Genomic DNA, 22,391 nt, shown 5'->3' on the forward strand with positions numbered 1-22,391 from the left:
ATTTCATGTCTCTGCTATATGTAAGTGTGGGCCAGAAGAAAAACTGAGGTTGTTCACTGCCTTCTTCAGTATCTGTTCTTCTGAGTCGACAAGGAAAAAAATAGCTTGGAACACTTCATAAGATCATGGCAAGAACTTTTGCTCCTAACATTTCCCTCACTGCTTCTCTGCATCTAACACAACTATATTAACTGTTTCCTCCTCAAGACCACTCTCTTAAAGCAAACTGAATTTTTTTTTTTAAATAGGAATTAAATGAATATTTAATGGGAAAACAGTTTGGACACTAAAAACTACACTTGTTTATTGTAGTTTTCATTAATTTGAGACCTGAGCAGTATTAAAGGTAAAGTTATATATAATGGATTGATTAAGTCACACGGAAAGGCAGAGGAAAAAACCAAAGAGGTATAAAGTGACAGTCTTATTAAACTGAAGCTTCTGTAATTGTTTCTAATACCTCATCAATGTAAGTAGAATACAGCATACTTATTTATAATGCCACGAAATATTGTAAAACATCATTAGATGATAATGACATATCTACCCAGTACTTAATTGTCTAGGCACTCTACTTGGAACACTAATGAGAGCAGAAAATAACCAATAAATAGATAAACTATCAAAAATATGATATTCATGAACATAGCTTATACAGAAACCCTAAACTCATGGCCAAGTCACTCTTCTTTCATATATGGTTCTATTAAATTTGATTGTTTGGGGTTTTTTCCTCCCATAACTCTGGTAAGATTATAAGATTATGAGATTGCTTTAGAAAGTCATATTAACTCAAAGAAAAATTCCTATCACAAGGGAAGAGATTTAAAAATGATGGGCTGAATGAGCCCGATCTCGTCTGATCTTGGAAGCTAAGCAGTGTCGGGCCTGGTTAGTACTAGGATGGGAGACCACCTAGGAATACCAGGTGCTGTAGGTGTTAAAAAATAAATAAAAATAAAAATAAAAATAAAAATGATGATGGGGCAAACAACCCTATAAACTGTGTGATTTCTAAGGATACTTACTATCATAGCATGTTATATATAAATGATGACAGACCTAACTTACTAAGAAAAGCTTAATTTATGTTCAATATATTGTTTAAGAAAATCTGTAAATGTGTTATCAATTTCACGAAGTTTTCAAACCATAATGGTTAAAGTGAAAGCAGGACAGAGAAGACAAAATTAGAGGGACAAATCCTGTGCCATCTAGAAAACATTGCTATCCAGAATAGCTTATTCTCTGCTGGGAAAACAAAAACCTATATTTTTACTACAATTTATTTTTAAATATTTAACAATTATTTCCCTGTGGTGCCTGGTAATATTCCTATTTTCCAAAGGTCTGTATCCTAAATAGGAATCCTAAACAAACATAAAAAAACATAATAGTAAAACGCAGGGGCAAGCAATGACATTATCAGATATCTGCCCTGACCTCAACTGTCAAGCTCTATGGCATATGATCATGCTTAGCCTTGTATTATTCCTACACAAGTTTGGTCTAGTGCTCAGCACATAATTAGCATTCAGTGAATGCTTATTGGAATAAATATTTAATTTTGTGGACAAGTCATATCATTAAGGCCATAAATATAATCTGTGGTCAAATCATGAAATACTTGATTAACCCTTTACGTTGTTTTGTTGAATAGGCCAATATGGACATGGGAATTTTTAAACATTAGAGATATCATTTCTTAAAAATGTGACCTTTCTTACTTATTTCACTGACTGTTAATTTAAGGCCTAATTCTTAAACTCCTAAAAAAACCAACTCAGGTCCTTTTTATTCAGCTAATAGTAATTGATGCTTCTTTTCAAACAGTAGCAGATATAGTAAAATCATAGGTAGTGCTCATCTAGATTGAAACCATAGTAACCACATCGATTTAAAAGTCTGTGCTTTAGCTGCTTTCCCAGAAGACAATATAGCTCAGTTTCCAGAGAACTAGCAAGTCAGAATCTGCTCTACTTTTGTTTATATTTCAGAGGTTACAAAGACTGGCTTTGCCACAGACACCACATGGAGAAAAACCAATGCAATCGTGGCAAAAAAATGATGCATGTTCTAAGTAATGACACATCACAGGCTGCCCTAGAACATACATTTTTCCACATGTGAAACAAATCAAAGCTAAGTCTAGTTCATATAAGTTAAAATCCTTTGCTTTTAAATCAAATTCTCATGGGAGAAGCCCCCTTAAATGTGGACCAAAATTTTGACTAGACTATAAATTAAACAAACAAAATACATATATTGCAAAAAGGATTTTATGCTGAAAAGAAACATTTGAAGAGTTAACTAATATTAAAATTTGTTTTTAAATAGTAAGAAGCAGATCTTAAAACAATTACAGTAAAAGTCAACAAAAAAAATACTTTAAGGCAGTGGCTTTGCAAAGCTTATGCAAGTGATGGACCTTTTCATCAAAAAATGTCAATATGTTCAGACAGAGAGACAGACAGACAGACACGTGCGCGTGCGTGCGCGCCCACCCACCCACCCACACACACTCCAGCATGAAAGCTCAAAAAACAATGAAGATAAAGGGACTGCCACTCCCACCTTCAACAAATCCGCGGTTCATAACTTTTAAAGTTTAAGACCTTTCCAAATGGTGATCTAACTAGACATTTATAAATGGCCTTGCCTTTACTACTTTTAAGTTTCCAAATAGGCTTTCCTCTTCTCTTGTTTATAAAAAGGTTCATAACATACTAGATATGAAACTATAAAGTAGGTGAAAAAAGATAAATTTACTCAGTCGTAAAATTGCAACAAAAAGATCTTCTAGAACACCAAGGATACTTACCCTCACCATCACGTTGACACTGGTTTATGGAAAAGGAAAGCCTGCCAAGGAGAGGCATAAAAATAAAACTCTCAAAATACCAAAAGGAAGCACCAACTTTCTTCCATCTATAGTAAAAGCTCATGAGATGGAGAGAGAAAAGGTAACAAGTACCTATATACCATGTAGGACATAGAAAAATTAATTTGCCTTTAGAAATTCAAATAAATCCCAAGTCAGAATTACCTGCCACTATAAAAAGTTCTCGTCTAGCTTGAATATCTCTCCCTCTCAAAGATGGCAAATTCTATCAGCTGGCCATTCATGGCAATGCCAACCATCTCTCCGGTCTGGTGGCTATGTCCATCAACTCAGAATTCTGGATAGAAAATTCACAAAAATAAGCTTATGCACTACCAAGATTAGCAAAATCAAACACCTGTTCAAAACCAGACCTGCCACTAAACTCCACTCTCCTCATTCCAGTTTTTAGTTTGCCCAAATGTAAATTAATTCAGAGAAGTTGCTGTAAAAAGAATGTCTATTTTTTAGGTTACCCTCAAAGAGAAAGTTTATTTTGAAAAGCACAATCACGGTGGCTTGAGGATGCCTCTGTTCCAAGTTCCTTAAGTACTGCCCTCTGCCTTAAAAGTCTTTGGAATCTCAGTGCTTAGAACACCCTGATCACTGCTCATTTGCGTGTTAATGATGGTATTAGTGGTGCTCTTATTAGCTATTTCACAAGCAAACCCATCTCTTAGAAAGGATATAAAGAATATTAACAAAAAGGGAGGATCAAAATCAACATGTGATAAAGTAAATAGATTCTAACACAGAAAACAACAATTAGGTAAAAGAATTTCATTTGTTAATCTGATAAAGACAGAGTATATACATATACTACCCAGATCACCTCTAAACATACTGCTTACATCTAGTTACATTGTCACTTCCATGAGGAACCTGGTTTTTTTCAGGGCTTTTGCCCACATGGGAGTACATTTTTCAGCCTTGAAGTATCATTGGTGGTAAATAGAACATCGATTTGGGCCATAAAAACAGCTCTGGACAACATCTATTAAGAACTTGATATCAAGTTCTTTTAAAATTTTAAAAATTTTAACTCCTTTTAAAAATTTCATTGCAGCACAGGCAGTTTAAAAATGCTGCTGTGTGTCCCAAAAAGGAATTTCCATTCAAATGGACTTCACCTACCTGAACAGTTAAGATTGAGTGACCAAGAGTTTTATATGTCACAAAGCAGAAGACTAAAGATGACAGCTTTTGGGTCCTTCCCCAACTCAGGCATGGAGTTATTCTAAAATGAAGCTGTGTACAATGGGATCTGGAAATCTTACACCTAGAGCTGGAGACAGACAGACACACACACACACACACACACACGCACGCACAAGTGAAAAGGCAGAAGGATACGGCACTGTTTGTAAAATCATCCAAGAACAAATCTGCATATGGAAAGAAAGTGAGCTCTTGAGAAACTGATTTCTGCCAACAATTAAGAGCGAGAGAAAATTATAAGGGAGATGTATTTAAATGAAATAGAGTGTAATGTAATCCCAGGTCAAGTAAAATAATAGTTTGGAGATACCTGTTGCTGCCTGGTGAAACAGTGTTTGCTGTCATTTACGTAGGGGGAAAAGTACACCTTAACAGTGTTTTCATGGGGTCCTAAAGGAATGTAAGACACTGAGATACGGTTTCTTATGTACTATGCACTTTCTGAAACTTCTAAATCATTAATCTTGCTTAGGTGAATGTATTAAAATACACAAAAATAAATGTAGTCAAATCCACTTGCTTGGCCTTAGGTTAAAAGGATTGAACGGTCCCTAAATTGTGGACATTGTTGTGTCCCTTTTTCTATCTGTCCTGACAGTGATGCAAACTGAATGGCAGAGAAAAAAAATACTCCATGAGGAGTCATAAGAGAAAATTTCATTACTCATGTTGATTCGAGGGTCAGAGGAATCTACAAAAGAGAATTATAAGGAAGCAAATGCTTCTTCAATGGCAGAAGTCAAATTCAACAAGTTATGAAAGACAACCAAGTCAATCTATTTCGAAAGAATGGACAACTTAAAGTTTGCCCAGAGCATGGGAGTAAAGGATCAACATGTTCTTTGCCAAATATTCTGCCTCTAGTTGACTAGACACATTGGGACACTTTACAGAGTTGGTGGCAATAATACAATTTGAGCACCAATGGTCAGAAAATACATGTCTGAGACTCCGTTTACATGCTTTTGCTGAACAAAACCAGAATATCCCTAACACATTAGAGGAGGCCAAGTTATCGTTATACCTGCTAGAAATGCAAGATAGTGGCCAAGAGAGCAAAAATTCAGAAAAGGTATAGGAGAATGGCTTCTTGGGCCTAACAAAAGGTAGAAGTTCAATTAAGGGCTTACAGGACTGAATGCACAGCAGGGTATAAAGCTGACCAGTACTGTTCGGGATCTGGGCAAAACTACTCTGCTGACGGAAAATGACTGAACCTCCACAACATCCTTAATATGGCCCCAAAGGCTGTGGAGCAGAGGGGAAGGAGACATGCTCAGAATCTAGGCAGGGAAAAGGAAGAGGGGAAGGTGGACGCTAAACACAAAAAATAAGCACCTACCTTGCATGGTTAGACATGTGAATGATGAGAAACAGTAAGATATGGCAACAACCTGGGTAAGAATCCTGAAAAGTTTGAAATAATTCTGATAATTCTCACTGAGAAAGGTTTTCCACGTGGATATATCTAAGACCAGACGGTCTCCCATTAGAATCAATTGGGGAACCCCTATCTCACATTTTATGAAAACAGAGGGGGCCCCACACCACTACTTGACACTGAATCTTTGAATATGATGCCTAAATATGCATATTTTTAAAAAGCACCTCCAATAATTCTGATGTATAGAGAGGACTGAGAATCGCTGAGAGTATTAAAAAAACAGCAAAACTAAGAACATCTAAAGCCTATATGTACCATGCAGAAATTGAGTTTGTGACTCCTTATAAAAGGGATAAAAAGGGTTGTGAGCGGATGGGAAAGAATATTAATAAATTGTGAATGCCACTTTTACATTTTCTTTACTAATATGGAATTCTTACTTTTCTAATAATAGAAGGGATGGATATTCTATTTTAAGGACTGCCTCTAGTCTCAAAGGAGCTTATTATGAATAAAATTTAAGAACATTTCCTTCTGTGTGTTATTTTAGTCTTAATAACCTTTTGGGGTAAAGGTCTGCACAAATAAAGTCAGGGTCTGTAGTTCTCCGAAAAGTACACTAGGGAACAGAGAAAAGCACAGACAGGCCCCAAGGACCCAAGAATCCCTCATACAGGTGCCAAATGTGCAGGACAGAGGGTGGGCAAGGACAGTTTCATGAAGCAGAGGGAACATAGGTGAGGACTGGGGATAGGGAACAGGGAGGGCTGGGATCTGGAGAGACAGAGAGGTTTGTAGTAAGCAGGCACAAGGCTTTGTAGAAAGGCCAAGATGGCTGGGGGTGGGGGTGGGGAGATGGGATACACACTGGGAAGGAGGGAAGCCTGTAGTTCTGATGGATGACTCTCCACCTGTTCCAGCCAGATTAGTTACCACAGCAACCTCATTCCCCTTGCCAGTGACTGGTTTAGGAAAGGACGTCTGTGGTCAAAGTGATATGAGATGTTCTCTAAGGCACTTCTGGGAAAAGTTTCCTCACCCCTAAGAGAGACACAGAATGCCCTGTTTGGGTGTGACACTTGGCACTTCTACAGGCACTGCAGAGAACACACCAGTAGATGCTGGATAGCAGAGCGGAGTGACAGTAACAACCTGGGCTTCTGACGATATCGTTAAGCCAATGAATCAACCTCAATAGCTGTTCTCTGGACTTCCACTATGAAAAAGATGATCTTTCCTTATTGCAAAAGGCAATTTGATTTGCAGTTTTGTTGGGTTTTACTTGCACCTAAAACTATTCAGACATTAAAAGTGGAAAGGAGTTGGACTGAATTCTTGAGGGGTCATAGTCCAGGTTCAGCAGTCTGGATTTTGCACTATGGGCAAAGAGACTTTATTAATTAGGAGTCTTGTAAGAGTGGCACTGTTGGTAGTAATCCAAATGGCAGAAAAAGTGCAAGAAGGTATTATTACTTAACAGTCCATAAAATCTTTCATTCTCTAACTGTCTTATGAAACACTAAAAATGAATGCATAAAAAAAGTCAATATTGGGCGGAAATTAGTATAGAACAGTGGTCCCCAACCTATTTGGCATCAGGGACTGGTGCTCCTATGAGAATCTAATGCCTGATGATCTGAGGTGGAGCTGAGGCAGTGATGCTAGCGCTGGGGAGCAGCTGCAAACGCAGACGACGCTTTGCTTGCATGCTTGCCCGCCGCTCACTTTTGCTGTATGGCCCGGTTCCTAACAGGCCATGGACCAGTACCAGACCGTGGCTAGAGGCTGGGGACCCCTGGTAAAGAGGCTCATAACGTGGAGGGAAAGAGCCATGTTGCCTTGGCCTGTTTGTTTTGCTAAGACGCTCACTTTCATTATCTTCCTTGATGAGGCACCCAGCCATGTTCTCTGTGCTGATCAGTTTGAAGTTAAACTCTCAATGGAGCTCATCAGAATGGAAACATGCCTTGCCTCCTCACACACACAGACACAGTCACTGTGCAGCTACAAAATTAATTTTAAAGCCTCATCCAAAAGGACTGGCTGTGCTACTTATGCCCTGATGGTTGCTGAACCTGCTAGGAAAGTCGAAGTTGTAAAAAAAAAAAAGAAAGAAAGAAAAAAAAAATTACAAGCTGCTTTATTTTCCATGAAACCTTATCTTCTCCATGCTCCCAATAATTATCTTCTCTAACCAGTTTTTAAAATATTTCCCATTCGACTGTCTTAAGATTAACAATATAATTACTAAACCATTGATTCCTTTAAACTCTTCTCTTTGAACCCCAAGGTAAAGCACAATTATTTAAATAATTACATGCTGTGGATATATCATCCCAGAGATCAAAATCTGGAAGTATGGAATTTCAGTAATAGTTTGGCCAAGAAAATCTAGAAAAGCCGGTTGCCGATATCTGATGTTAAAGAAAAACGTAAATCTGACTTCAACAGAATTTCATTGCTACTTTCCAAGGCCTGACCAACCACTATCGTCTTTAACTTGAGGGCCAAATATGCACCCCCCCCTTTTCATTCCAATTTTTATTAAGTGACTATTAAGGCCTAGATACAGTGCTCATCCCAGGGAGATGGGGATCAATGATGCAATTCATGGAACAGTAATAGGAGGGAAGTTGTGATGACATACTGTAATTTAACTGTACATTAAATACTTATCCTATTGATGTGAGCTGAGAGCTACAGAAACATAGAGGAGCAGTAGATAACCCAACCTGGGATGTGGGAAAGGATTATCAGAGGACATCACTCTTGAAATCACTCTTGAAGTAGTTTTAAAGATGAGTAAGTTGGCTCTGAAGCGGAAGTGTAGTGTTCAAAGACAACATGCAGTAGATGCATAGGCAAGAAGAGACCACAGGATGGGGTGTGGATGAGGGAGCTGTGAGAAAGTAAATATGCCAAGACTGCATGACTAAGGGCTTTGTATGCCAGGGCAAGGAGTTGGGACTTTATTTTGAAAGCAATGGGAGTCACTGAAAGTCACCTGAGCCATAGAATTGGGTTAGTTTTTAGAAATTACTGCTCCGGCTGAAGTGAGGTAAATTACTTGCCTAGTAGAGGAGGAATGTGGAGGCAAGGAGACGCCTCAAAAATTGTTCCGTCGTGGAAGTGTACAATAGTGGCTGGGATCAGAAGGAAGTCTGGGCTGGAGGCACAGACGAGGAGCAGGGCAGTGTGGAAATGGCTGAGCCCAAGGGTATAGCTGGCAATCCTCTTAGAGAGAGGAAAGGAGACATCTTGAATCTTGGGGTGGAATACTGTGGAGACCATGGGCTTCTCCTGGTTAAGGCTGGCCAGAGGGAAGCCCCATGAATTCTGGGATGCTAATAAGGCCACAAAGCATTCCATTTTTGTGAGGGCCATATAACTTTCATAGATAATTGTTTGTTGGGCATAAACTGCACTGTATATTTAATGTTTCCAACTCAACTTATGAATTCACGCATGCCCTTTGTCTCGAAGCCAAAGGATGAAGAAAATATTTATGGATGGAATGCAAACATATTAACATTGAACAGAAACAACAAGACACCTATCACTCTCACTCCTAGAACTGCTTATCCAAGATATTTGTTTCCAACAACCAGTAGCACCCTGACTTTGCCCTTTTGTTAGACAACCTTTAAGAAGCAGATCTTGACTAAACTTTCTACAACCTCTCACTTCTGTTTTCACCTACCTGAAACTCATCCATGCTTCCAATTAATTAACTTTTATTCCTATTATTCCTTTTGTTATTAAAATGAGCTCTCATATTCCACTAATAGATGAGCTAATATATGCAAAGAACTTAGTACAGTGCCTTACATAAAGGCACTCACTAAATAATTATTACTTTCTGCTGTTTTTAGCACTTTCCTCTCCCCAATTATAGGCCTTCAGAGTCCATTAGCCCAGTTCTCCTCTCCACTTGTTATATCCTTTCTCTGCATAGGCACAGAGGAGGTGTTGTATCTCCAACATGTTTTTACTGTAGACTCCAACTACGAAACACTGTAACTGAGTGAGAATTGAGTAGCTGTTCAGGACCTTCATTGGGAGAAGGGATAATCAGGTATCTTTTGTTATTCATATTTGCTTCCTGAAGACAATGCATTTCCTCTCAGGACATATATTTGGATGTTTATTTGTCTATGACATGCCTTACAGGAGACACAAGAATAGTTAAGTTACTGAATCAGAAAATGTCATCACTTTTCCTAGCAACTCATCCGAGCAGATGGCAAATGATTATTTTTACGCTTGTTTCTCTATTATATGGAGAAATATTTATTAACATTGCATTTCTGTTGCATGTGTGCAACCAGCAAGAAACCAAATGAAGCAGCTTCCAGGAAGGCTGGGGGAAGGGAGAGTGGGTGGTGACAGACTCTGGCTTTTGTCTTAGCAGGTGAGCAAGCCTCAGCCTGGGGGATGGGGAGCAAGGAACACTCCCTTTTCCCCATGAAGCCAAAAAAGGCTAAGCAATGGAACACCAACAGATGTCCAAAGTGACTCTTACCACATAAAGTCATAATTCATCAAATCTGAGATGTCATCATCACAAGATGGACAATATTTTATGTACCACTGAGAAAGCAAAAAACATCCAAGATGGGGAGTTGAACAGGAGAGCCCCACATTAAGCTGAGGCACCAAAAGGCCACGAAGATATAAGCTCGTCATGCAGAAAGAGATGGCAAAGAGGCCTTGGAACTGGACAGTAGGAGGGGGAACTCTACTCCTGAGGATTTGAACCATAAGCCAGTATTCAGGTGGGTTTGCATTCTGAATTCCCACCACCACCGTGGTCCAAATGCTTTTAGACAGGGACTCTAAATCTTGGTCTCAGTTTGGTAGTGCCCCATGTGACCAGCGAGACAAACTCTCAGGAAGAAATGGACTTCAGTGGAGACAAGGAGGTGCATCTCAATTTCAGATATGTTACTGCATAAAAATATGTGCATCTAGGAACAGAAAGACAGGAAACTTCGCCCATTATGAGGACCATCCTGGGGTTATTTAGAGTCTGGAGCTGAGAATACCAAGACCAGGAAGAGGGTAAGACAGAAACCAAAGTCCACAAAGCAAGGTGACCAAATGCAGGGAATGAAAACACAGAAGATAGGCAGGGTGCCCCGGACTCAACAGCCAGGAGCAGGTCTGGACAAGGGAGCTGAGCCTGGGGCTAAGCCTCTGTCTACTTGTTTTTCTGGCTTCAAGAGCCAGGACACAACTTCTCTCAGCTTCAATTCCTCATCAATAAAATGCAGAAAATGCCTTCTCTAGGATTACTGAGGAAATGAAACAAGCAAGTATATTTTTAAAGTATTTTGAATACTACAAAAGTTTTGTGCCAATAAAAGTTATACTGATTATTCTTGAGATAAATATTCTGAAGGGCTCCCTTGGTCAGATCCCATTCTCTAAATTTTTTTTTGTGTGCGGTTTTCATTTAGTAGAGAGTTATGCATAAATCAGGCACTTAATAAGTCCTTATTAAGTGAATAAATAAATACTGCTAACTTCTGGCCTCAGCCCTAAATTCCTGAGGGCTGCTTACCACTACTGCTGCAAATAGAAAGGAGAAAAAAAACTCAAAAAGCTCAGTCCAGAACCTGATGTATTTATGCTTAAGCACACAGATCCCACACATCCACCCCTGGTCTCCCTGAAACTCACACCTACAACAAAATCAAAATACTAACTGGGATGACATGATGCTTTCATAGCAACAGACTAAAGGCAGACTCCAGAAGGCAACTTTACAGTGGAATCAAACAAGATAGGAGATAGGCAGCTTCGAAATGGGAGGGTTGTTTATTACTGGCAAAAAGACCCTTAGCATCATTAAAGGGCATCTTTGGGAGAAGAGACCAATGTCTAGATCTGGAATATCCTGGTTATTATTAATAACCTGCTTATCGAGCTAATTAATAGGGATTAATAGAGAAAGAGGTCCTTACCAAGGCACATGCTTGAATGGGAAAGAAGAGGTGGCCCTAGGCTGAGAGCGAGCAACAAGGGGTTGAAGATGAGGGCTTCCATTTCCAATCTGATGATCCTGGGTACTCTTAAGGAGGCCAGTGGTTTAGGGTGAAGAACAGGGGGGAATGGAGGAGACTTGGGGTTATCCAGGCTCTGTCCTCATCTATCACGTGACTCTGAGTGCACCTGTCTATAAATTGAAGAACTAGACAGGATGATCTAAGGCAGGGGTCCCCAATCCCCGGGCCACAGACCGGTACCAGTCCGTAGCCTGTTAGGAACCAGGTAGCACACCAGGAGGTGAGTTGTGGGCAAGTGAGGGAAGCTTTATTTATATTTGGAGCCGCTCCCAGCACTAGCATCACCGCCTCAGCTCCATCTCAGATCATCAGGCATTAGATTCTCATAGGAGCACCAGTCCCTGATGCCAAGTAGACTGGGGACCGCTGATCTAAGGCACAACCTGTATCTCACACTTCATGATTTTAGACAATTAAGGATGGCAGTAGTGAAGGACTAGTACTCTGTGGTGTTCTTTCTCTGTTGCCCATCCCTCTTTCTGGCAGGGAATAAGGTATGGATGCTAAGGAAAGAGCAAATCAAATAAATGAGAATAAATAAAGACAACAATGGCTCCACAGAACAGTAAAAGGAATAAGTTGGAAAGAGAAACACTGGTGTACACACGCGGATCACAGGGAATCCAAGGGGAGCTCCAGAAACCTGAATGGGATGCAGGAGTTTCTAAAGTAATTTAAGGGTGGGTGTAAGAGGTTTAGGGTGAAAATGATAATTTGGTGCAACGAAGGACGGTTAAAACTGGGAAATAAACTGAATGATGGGAGATATGAGCAGTCTAGAAAGAGGGCCAAATTCTCTCAGAGTCTTAAAATGCACAGCATCACTCCAAAGCCAACACATTCAGGAGACTGATCGTCTTAAAGCACGGATCCATGTTTGGCCAGAGAGGCCTCAAACTTCTTTCTACTCATTTTATTTTGAACACTTGTGAGTGTAACTCTTTTTCAAAGTATTTCTATGGAGGCTATTTTAGTTAACAAACCAGGGAAAGGCAGAGTCCTGCCCAAAACACTACTGTAAAAAGCGATTAAACAATCTCAAGTTCTGGTCTTTTCTAGACATTCCTTGCAGAAGCAGGTATTGTAGAAATATAGAACTTTTAACAAAGGATAACTATCAGAAGACCCAACTCACAAACTTCCTGTGGTTTGAAAGAGAGAAGAAAAACAAAAATATGGAGGCCTGAGCTTTACCCAGCAATAAACAATTTTTCTGGGAAACCTGGAAACAAGGTTTATTTCACCTCAGTCAGGCTGTCAGCCCACATTTTTGTTGGTTAAGTTTCTAAAGATTTAAATGTTTCCTATTTTCAACCACTGTTTTACAGCTCAATCCTTAACAGTTCTTACCTGGGGGCCCTACTTGAGAAAAAATTTAGAAAAATGTACTAAAAAAAATGTTTAAACAAATGTTCCTTGTGACAATGTTTTTTCCCTCCATGAAGAAATCTGGCTTTTATTGCTAATCTGCAGCAGTTTGCTACCAAAAAACAAGACACCTCCACGGGCTTGTCGGGTCTGCCCTGCACATGAACAATCCGAATAGTGTATACCATTAGTAGTACCTTTCAAACCCCTGAGCAAACGCCAGTTTCTTAGACATTCATGTTCGGTTCCACTGCTATTTTATAATTTAGAAATTAAGGAATATAAAAGTGAAATAGTTTGCTCAAGGGCAGAAATAAGTCCATGTCAAGGTTAAAGCTTTAAATTAAGGACTGTCTGAATGAACACCCATCAACTCCTCCTTAGAGACAGGTTCTTATTGGTGGTTTAGTAAGAAGTTTACTTTGTTTTTAGTTGAATTTTTTAAATTAAAGATTTTTATTAAAATATAGCTAACATACAATATTTTATTAGTTTCAGGTGTACACTAATACTATTCTTTAGTTGTACTTTTAAAGGAGATATTGGTCTGTTGTTTTTTAATGCAACTTTTAGGGTGCTTCTAGGTAGCTCTCCAGGTACACACTAGATTCATTTGAAATTTGCAACTTTTAGGGTGCTTCTAGGCAGCTCTCCAGGTACACACTAGATTCATTTGAAATTTAAGTAATTATTTATGCATTGATCTTTTGCTCCCATTGGATTTCAAGCTTATTCCAAGCAAGGACCCAATGCCTTATTTATCCTTGTAGCTGTCTTTCACCATACCTAGAGCAGTGCCCCATCAGAGCTTGAGAGGGGCATGAAGTAAAGAGATAACAGATGACCAGAGTCTTCTTGCTCCAAGGGAAGTCTTGTATAGAGACTGAAAACACAAGTCATCAATTCCAAATAAATTTAAGCAGATTTCCGGTATTCTTCAACAGGCTCAGATTAGACTGCTCCCCTATTCCCTTCTTCTTTACATACCCTGTAAAGTCCCATGACACAGCAGGACAACGAAAGCTCTAAAAACCAACTGTAGCTAGAGGTTTAAGGAAGGGTTAAAACAATTTGAATGAAAAAATAAACTTCATATAAAAAAAAGAAAAATTAGTAAATTTAATTTTTGAAAATCATGAGTCCAGAGACCCCAGGTATATCATCTGAGCTCTGTCATTAAGAATCTATGAATCATCAATAACTAAGCATCTGAACTTGGGCAAACCATTTACCTCTTTACATAAACATATTCTTTTGTATCTCAGAAGACTTTTGAGAAAAATACTTTGATCTATTACAATGCTTCAAATATGAAAATTTATATAGATTCTTATACTTGTATAATAAGCATGAGAGGTAAAATAGTCTTTTACAGCTAAGATGTTACTATCCAGAAATAACTATTTAATAATGTGGTGGAATTCCTGCATTATTTTAATTTTCTCCTCTCTATTTTTCTATACTGGTAAAATCTGTTAAACTATATATGCATTATTTTTAGCAAACCAATAGTCTTATTTTTAAAATGCAGATTCTAAGTAAAAGAAAAAATGTTTTAGACAAATTAAAAATCTCATGATACTGATAAAAGTGCTGACCGGATCCATGGGTACCTAGATTTGAACTAGGTTTGCTAAAATGTGTGAGTGACAGAGCTTCAGTACTTTGAAGAGTCCTTTGGGGACTAGACACAGGCTTTGGATACAGGACAGTCCTGTGTTTAATTCTCAGCTCTGCCACTAGTTGACTTGTGACAGGTAGTTTAACCTCTCTGAGGTTTCCTCATCGGCAAGAGTAACTAAAAGCCTACTTCGCAAGGTGATGAAAAAACGTGAAATCATATATACAGCATCAAGCACACAGGGGACGTTCAGCGAATGCCAGTGGCTTGCATACAGCAGAAGCTTGGCCCTCACAGAGCATTTAAAATGCCTTGCAGTAATTAGATGTCTACCCCTCTGCCTTCTCCAACAAGCTCTGTGAGCTCCTGCAGCCCAAGCATCCGAGCACCCAAGTCCAGCTCCTAGCCCAGCTCCCAATCCAGGAGATGGATTCAACAAGTCTGTAGTGAGGTCCCAGTAAGTGCATTAAAAAAAAAATAATGAAGAAAAGAAAGAGATAGAGAGAGAGGGAGGGAGGAGGAGGGAGGAAAGGAGGACAGAGGAAGGAGGAGGGAAGAAGGAAAAATAATAGAAAAAAAAAAAAGAAAAAGAAAAGAAAAAAAAATACTCACTGGGAATACTGACGATGTACAGCCAGGGTCTAAATCCACTAACCTAACCTAATATGGGAATCCCTGTGCTCCTTAGAACTAAAGGGGCAAGATGTTACTCAACCCAATGGGTTCATATTTCCATTCTGGGGAGAGGAAACAAATAATCAGGCTAATTTTACTGGAGACAGCATTGTGCAAAAGCCCTGTGACACACTGAGAAGACTCCTCAGGAGCTTGTGCATGATTGAGAAAGGACAAATACACCTAGAAAACTTCTTCTAAAAGTCTTTCTAATCTCTTGTAGGTTCTCCCTCCAACCAGGTAAGGGGCTTCGATATTGGCTTCAGGAGATTAGATGTGGTTAAAAAGCAAATTAACCTAACAGGTAAGTTTTTAGCTATAATCTGCTTATCTTATCAGGAGAACCTATCATTTATTCTCGTCATAAGTTTCCTAAGGCAGTTTTTTGGGTTTGTTCTCTCTTCTTTTCTCTTTCTTCCCAAGAGGCTTAAGCAATATCAGAGGACCCCAGGATGAACCAAATTCATCTGGCAGAGTCTCTGGATTTCTTCATCTCCCATGTCTGGACTACATCGCCTCCACTAGCAAGGGCTAGTCTGCATGTTAAGGTCAATAGCAAGATGCCACAATGGATGCTGTAAGAGCAAGTAAGAGAGTAGGCTGGGCTGGAAAGTGAGATTTAAGCTGCATTTGCAGTAGGCTCTGCTCAGAAGAGGACAACTAATGCTCCTGATGAGAGAAAGAAGAAATCAACTCTGGCTGGCAGAATTTTAATTAGTCATAGGAAAAAAAGGAATGGACTATCACAGAGTTACAGACTTTTCATCTCTAACTGCCCAGAATTGCTATTCCTTGAAAGACAGAGTAGATTCATCAGTGAAATGATTGCATCGTAAGGCCTCTCAGGCCGTTTTTTGTTTTTTTCAGTATAATGGGCCACATGGTCAGAAATCCCGTGTGGACTCAGATTCTTTTTTGTCAAGATGACTGCAGTATTTCTAGCCCGCTGACATGTTATCTGATAGCTGTCAACTGTTCCTTACCCTTATCAGATGAGGCCTAAAAGTCAAATTCTTAAGTGGACTTTAGGTAAGAAGCCTAAAAACAGGAGAGAGTAAATTAAATACCTTAAATTTCTGGTGTTGGGCATTGTGAAAGCATTTTGGCAGTTTGGCCCTTAAATGAAGATTCAGATAAACCAGATAAAACAAATTAGAGAATGTGGCTCAAGAAGCTTAACTCTGGTAAATCAAATGATGACTAATTTTCCATCTGAAATTTTATCAGTTCAATTAGCAAGCTAGTACCTTATAATCAAGTCAAAAGTAAAACTGTTCACTAGGCTGTAGTCACTGAAAAAAGAAATGCCACTTCTTATTTTTTCAAATCTTATATCCCTCCCTAGTTCTACTCTATCTCATTATTTAATCAATATTTTTTCTTTTCTTGCAAAGAATTACTTGTTGCTTGTTTACCTTGGCCCATGAAAGAAGTTTTAGGTGATGAGTTGTTACAGAGTTAACGTCCCATTTCCAAGAGAGGGTGGGAAAGGAATGGGATGTGGCTAATGATGCTGAGTGACGAAGAGTAAGAGCATTTCAGAAGACACTACGTCTGGACAACGTCTTCTGGCCTGCCTAGACCTGAACTTGACAACCCAGGCTACGACAAAAGAATTTATACCAGCTAAATACCTTTGGAAAAACAATCCCACCCGAGGAAGATTCTGCTTATTTTAAAGTTTTAGTAAATTACCAATATTTTAATAAATTTTAACATTTAAATTTGGGAATCTATTGTATATAAAACTCTGAATTACAGTAAGGCTGACTTGAGGAAATCTGTATTTCACAGTCCGCATGCACCCCACAAATCAAAGGCAAAATTACTTGTAGATCATCAAATATCATTATTTCTTCTGTCTCTTAACTGAACACTGGAAATCTGTGATTATATAGTAGTTCATTTGATTCTAAATGAATGGTAGATTTAGCTATGCTCAACTAATGTCAGCTCTTCTTTGTGAAAATACATCTTCAAAATTTAAAGCAACTGGGCCTAATCAAATCTAATGATATGTAAAGAGAAAATTATGTACAGCATCTTGTCCCGAGGAATAAGTTACTATGATACCAGCTCACTGCTAATGTGGAAACCTTGATTTCATCGCTCCGTTCTCCCCTGCCTTATCTCCCACCTAACTAGATAAATGAGGTTACATATCTTGATACCTCTAAAGACTGTATGACTTAAAAAATAACATTATAAAAACTATTTTCGAGGCACGAATAAGACACCCACCCCCAAACCTCCAAATTCAAAAGCACTGTAAACCTTACTCCTTTGAGACAAATATTGACTCTGAGAAAGAACTGTAGATTCAGCCATACAAAGAGGCTTCTATCTGAACTGGGAAAGCATTTATTTAAAAAAAGAGATTTGCATTTAGTTATGGCCATTTTTTTCTCCTACCAGTGTTATAAATTTTCACCAACAGATAGTGAATGTGAGTTTAAAAAATGTTAAGTTCACATTTAAAAATATTTTAAGTCACAATATAACCAAATAATTATTAATAAATTAATTAATAATTCCCTACTTCTCTCATCAACAAGTTTATTCTCTATTTTAAAGTGGCAGGTAAGTTTGTCCTAACAGAAGCCACAGATTGTACTTGGGATAATAGGGTGGAGCCAATTTTGCCTCGGGACAGATGTGAGCCATTTGGAACTAGAAGATAAAAGTCTGCTTCCCCACCCAGTTGCGCACAAGCTTTCCTACTGAATCAAAGCATCCTTTCCCAGATGACGAATTGGGGTGCTGTGGCTGGAGATTGTTTCAAAACCTGGGCAAGCTCTACCATTCACTGTCATTTAAAAAAATTATTTCATGGGTGCCTACCGTGTGTGTGAAGCAGTGAACCAGGTGTCTGGGAGAGAGTGTGCTTTTTAAAAACTGCGCTCTCTCTGTAAAACACATTATGTCCTGGTAAATATTTTAGCAATGAGACAATATCTGCTTCTTGCATTAAAAATGTGATCTGGAACTGAGATCCCTTTACTGTCTCAAGGAATGCCACAATTTTACACTACATGGGGTCTAGATCTGTCTATTTTATTCTCGGAAATATTGTTATTATACAAAGGAAGCTGAATTCCATGGGTAGAACTAGTAGAAATAATCTCAGGATGAAGCCTTGAGTGCAGGGTGGATAACAGGAGGCAGGTGGGCCAAGGGTACTTCTCTGATAACTAACTGCCCAGAATAGCATCCGGAGGGTGGTTCCATAAATACTAATGACTGACAACAGCCAGGATTCATTTCTTCCTCCACTCTGCCCACACCCTCTTTCTGTAAGATATTATATTCTATAGGTGTTTTCTTTTAAACAAAAAGTGATAAGTTTTAAGTGGAGCCTACTCCTGAGAGAAATCTGAGCAGGAAAGAGGAAAACAGAACAGGCAATTCAGAGTGCATATAGGTATGTGTCAGGAAATGGCCCGCTGATCTGAGCTTCTGCCAAAGAAGATAGGTGTAGAGTGGAAGCCTATCTGCCTAAGCCGATGGTGGGAAAAACTCAGCTCAGGAAGCAACTCTTCCTACCAGCACATTTTGCTCGCCCCCAGTCCCAGATGAAAGAAGAGTAGCTGACTCCTTATCACCACTGAATAGCTGTAAGGGCGACACTGGGCTCTTCCTGCCAGGCTGGCTTTTGGCCAAGGGCAAAAGTATCATTTAAAACTAAACAGATATAACCACATGAGCGAGTGCTGACATTTTTTTTTTCCAAGAAAATTAATAAGGAAATAAAATCCAAGATACTAAACATTTGTCATCCCTCATTCCTGCTCCCTTATCATTCCCCGCAACTGATGCCATTTACCTTCTGAAGGCAAAAGACATGTCTGGTTTTGAAATGTAAATGTTTAACAGCAAAGCCAACAAGTTACAGTTGTAGAATACAAACTGCTAAATGAAGCCACTGATAATTGGTAAATTAAGCTGCTGTACAATAATTTTAAAGATAGCTCAAATATATCATGACTATTATGCTTTATTAAACATAATAGTAGATTCCTTGCAAGAATGGAAGAGAAAAAAAATCAACATAACCTACCATTCACTCATGGTACTGTTTTGAAAAATTGAACAAAAACTACACTTTCTCAGAATATTAAGATCTTCAAGGGTGGGGACTGCATTTTCAGAGATGTGGTAGATTATACTACTACTATTCATTAAAATTTCCTGCTCCTTCTCAAAGGTGAATTACATATCCCCACCCTATTGAACTCAAGTGTGGTCATGTGACTTGCTTTGGGCAATGGCCATATGACCTCCTATCACTTCTAGGAGCAAGTTTGAGAAGCTCACCTTGTTCTCTTTTCCTCCTCTGCTCTGAAGATAGAGGCTGTTCCATCAATAGATTGAGGTCAACACAGAGCAGAGCTGGAGCTAACCCACAAGGGACATGTAGGACAACTAGAAAATCAATCTTTGTTTTAAGAGCCACTGAGATTTGGGGTCATGTAAAATAATTACTATCTTGATTGATACTTAGTGTCTTACATTAGGTATTTAATAAAGCTTGAATGGGTGACAGGAAGTATTCGGAAATTCAATGGTGAAATTTGGTAGGTATCAATTGACTATAAATCAAACATTTCCTTAAAGGGTGTGGGGACAAGCAGCTTTTAAGTTAAATGACAGCTTGGAAAAGTCGCAAACAAAGGTTTTGTATATTAAAATGAAGATGTGAGTTGTGCAGTTTGACAGAAATTTAATCAGCATTTAAAGTGTCTAGTCTAACAATCAGCACAATATCTGCCATCTTTAATCCAGTTGCTCCAGACATGGGCAGAAAGAATATCAGCCAGCCCCTAAGGAGTCACTGAAGTGAAATTCAAAACAGCTTAACATTAGTCCCCACGGATAGATCGTATAATAAGGCAGTTCTAAGAATTAGATAAAAGTTAAAGGCCTAGTAACCCAGAAGAGTCCCCAAGAATACCTAAACCTTAAAATTCCATCTTGTTGACTGAACTCTTTATCGTTAAACAGCATTTCTTTACTGAGTAGAGTGGGTAGGGGTTGGGAGTGGGGGTGAAGGGGAATGCTAGCCTGGTGGCGAGGTAACACCAGGAATGATGAATGCAGAAGAGTCCCTGTTGCTCCTTAACATGAAAGCCTTTCCTTAGGCTTTTGTGCCTGAAGAGGCTTGTCTGGGCAAGCGAGTAGTAGCAACTCAGGTGCAGAACACATATCAGTTGGCACTGTCTTGGACCTTGGCATACCAAGGACCAAAGTAAGCCAGCATTCTTCCAGCTGGACTGAGCAATTGTTTTCCCTCTTCTCTCTTTCGTTACTCATGCATCTTTTGTTAGGTCAGGTGCCACCTGGGCTCTCTTCTACCCCTGTCTTGTGTCCTTAAACATCAATGGTCAAATATAAAATTTGTTCCTAATGTCTTGGACATACTTTATTGGTGACCTAACCTACAACCAGAAGCTGGTGGTAACTGCACCAGTGCAAAGACCAAACAGAGAAAATCATCTGGGAACACACCAATCAACCAAGGCGTTACCTAGGGGTACACTATGGATTGGCCCTGTGTGAAGTATCATGAAAACAAATAGAAATTCTAAGGTCCAGGCCCTTTTAAGTTTAGTTGATGAGAAAAGAAAAAGAGAAAGGAAACGAGATTAGCCCTCTTCTCAACTAGCACAGACTAGAAATGAATAGCATGTGGGCACCAAACCGTCCTCAGGGCAGGTGAGATCAGTGAGGGTCAGAGAACACAGGCAAGGTTTCTTCCTACAGAATAAAACTTTGATGGGAGGAAAAAAGGGAAGTCTAGCAAAGAAGACCTATTGTGGATGAAAAAGGGGAGATATACAAGTTTAGTAACTGAAAGTAACGTCACAGGGTGATCTGATTACCAACTCCTAACTGGGCAGGTTATGGTGGGTAGTCACGTCCCAGGCCTACAATTCTTTAGTAAAAGTTTTTAAGCCAGCCCTGTCCACTGTTCTTATGCATCTAGGTTAACACACCTTTAAAATGTCAGAAGTAATCCTCTTTTCCAGGCCTCTCAAAGGAGAAACCACCCTTGAGGGAGCATATAATCTTGTCAACTATCCTGTAATCTAATCTTTCCTATAATTTTCCTTATATTCCTTCCTTATTTCCAAATGTATAAATGAAACTTCAAAACTGTCATTCTCTGGAGCATCTGAGTTCTTGCTTCCAGGCATTATCTTCTTTTTGGCTCAAATAAATTCTTATAAAAATTCTCTACAGGTCTGGATGTTTCTTATGTTGACAGTATAAAACCAGATTGATAAAAACAGCAATGAATACAATTCAAACCTAAGTCATCTGTATGTTAACAACTTCGATTAAATGCAAAAAAATACTTTAGAGATCTAAAAAAAATGGTACTAGAATTCACATAAGAAAAAAATAAATGGTTTTAACTTTCAAATAAAGTTATCTCAAAAGGGGTGGGAAAAGCAAGGTGGAGCATAACAGACTATCTGGACATGACGTGTACACTAACAGAAAAACAATGAGGAGTACTAGAAGACGTACCTGATACAGTTATATAAGAAGTATACCCTAAAATTACCTATTTACAAGTTTATACTATGTAAAAAATTGTGCTTATGTAGAATTAATCCAAATCACAACCCATAAATAAATGCAAATAAGGTTGTGATTTTTAAAAATATAACATTGTTAATGTACAATCTTTTAAAGAGATTATGCCCACATAATCTCACAAGTTCCACAAGTTCCACTACTTACACCACTACTTAGTCCAGCAGCTCTCTGGGCAGTGTCAATTCCCTCCTCTTCACCCCTCCATGGAGACACATGGAAATTTGTGTGTTATTTGGTAGTCACAAATGACTGATGGGCACTTCTGGCATCTAGAAGACAAGAGCCAGGGATGCAGAATACCCTGCAGCACAGGTGACAATCTCACATAATGAATAGTGTCCTACACAGAACACCAGCAGCACTGCTGTTAAGAAACTGCCTTGAGGAATAGGCCAGAAATCAATTTTTCTATGACTTCTCGCCTGCTAAAGAAATCCTACAAAAGTCCTAAATTTCTACAAAACTTAAATTCTCACTGCAGAAATCCGAAAATTCAACCAAATACCATTAATTTTATGCCATTATGATTTTAAAATGAATCTATTTTTTAATTAAAAAAAAAAAACTATGAAA

General features: G+C 38.8%; 1 protein-coding gene across 7 annotated transcripts in view; it reads right to left on the minus strand.

The window, feature by feature from the left end:
- Positions 1-22,391, minus strand: part of KANK1 (KN motif and ankyrin repeat domains 1) — a 177,218-nt gene that overhangs the window by 70,280 nt on the left and 84,547 nt on the right. The window contains exon 4 of one of the 7 annotated variants that reach the window (XM_039888254.1): positions 21,963-22,087. The exons of the other annotated variants lie outside the window; for them this stretch is intronic. The gene's annotated coding sequence lies outside the window, so the exon portion shown is untranslated. The remainder of the gene's footprint in view (positions 1-21,962; positions 22,088-22,391) is intronic. 7 annotated transcript variants of the gene reach the window in all.

Source organism: Pteropus medius, unplaced genomic scaffold (genome assembly GCF_902729225.1).
Source record: "Pteropus medius unplaced genomic scaffold, Ma_sr-lr_union100, whole genome shotgun sequence".
NCBI classification, from domain to species: domain Eukaryota; kingdom Metazoa; phylum Chordata; class Mammalia; order Chiroptera; family Pteropodidae; genus Pteropus; species Pteropus medius.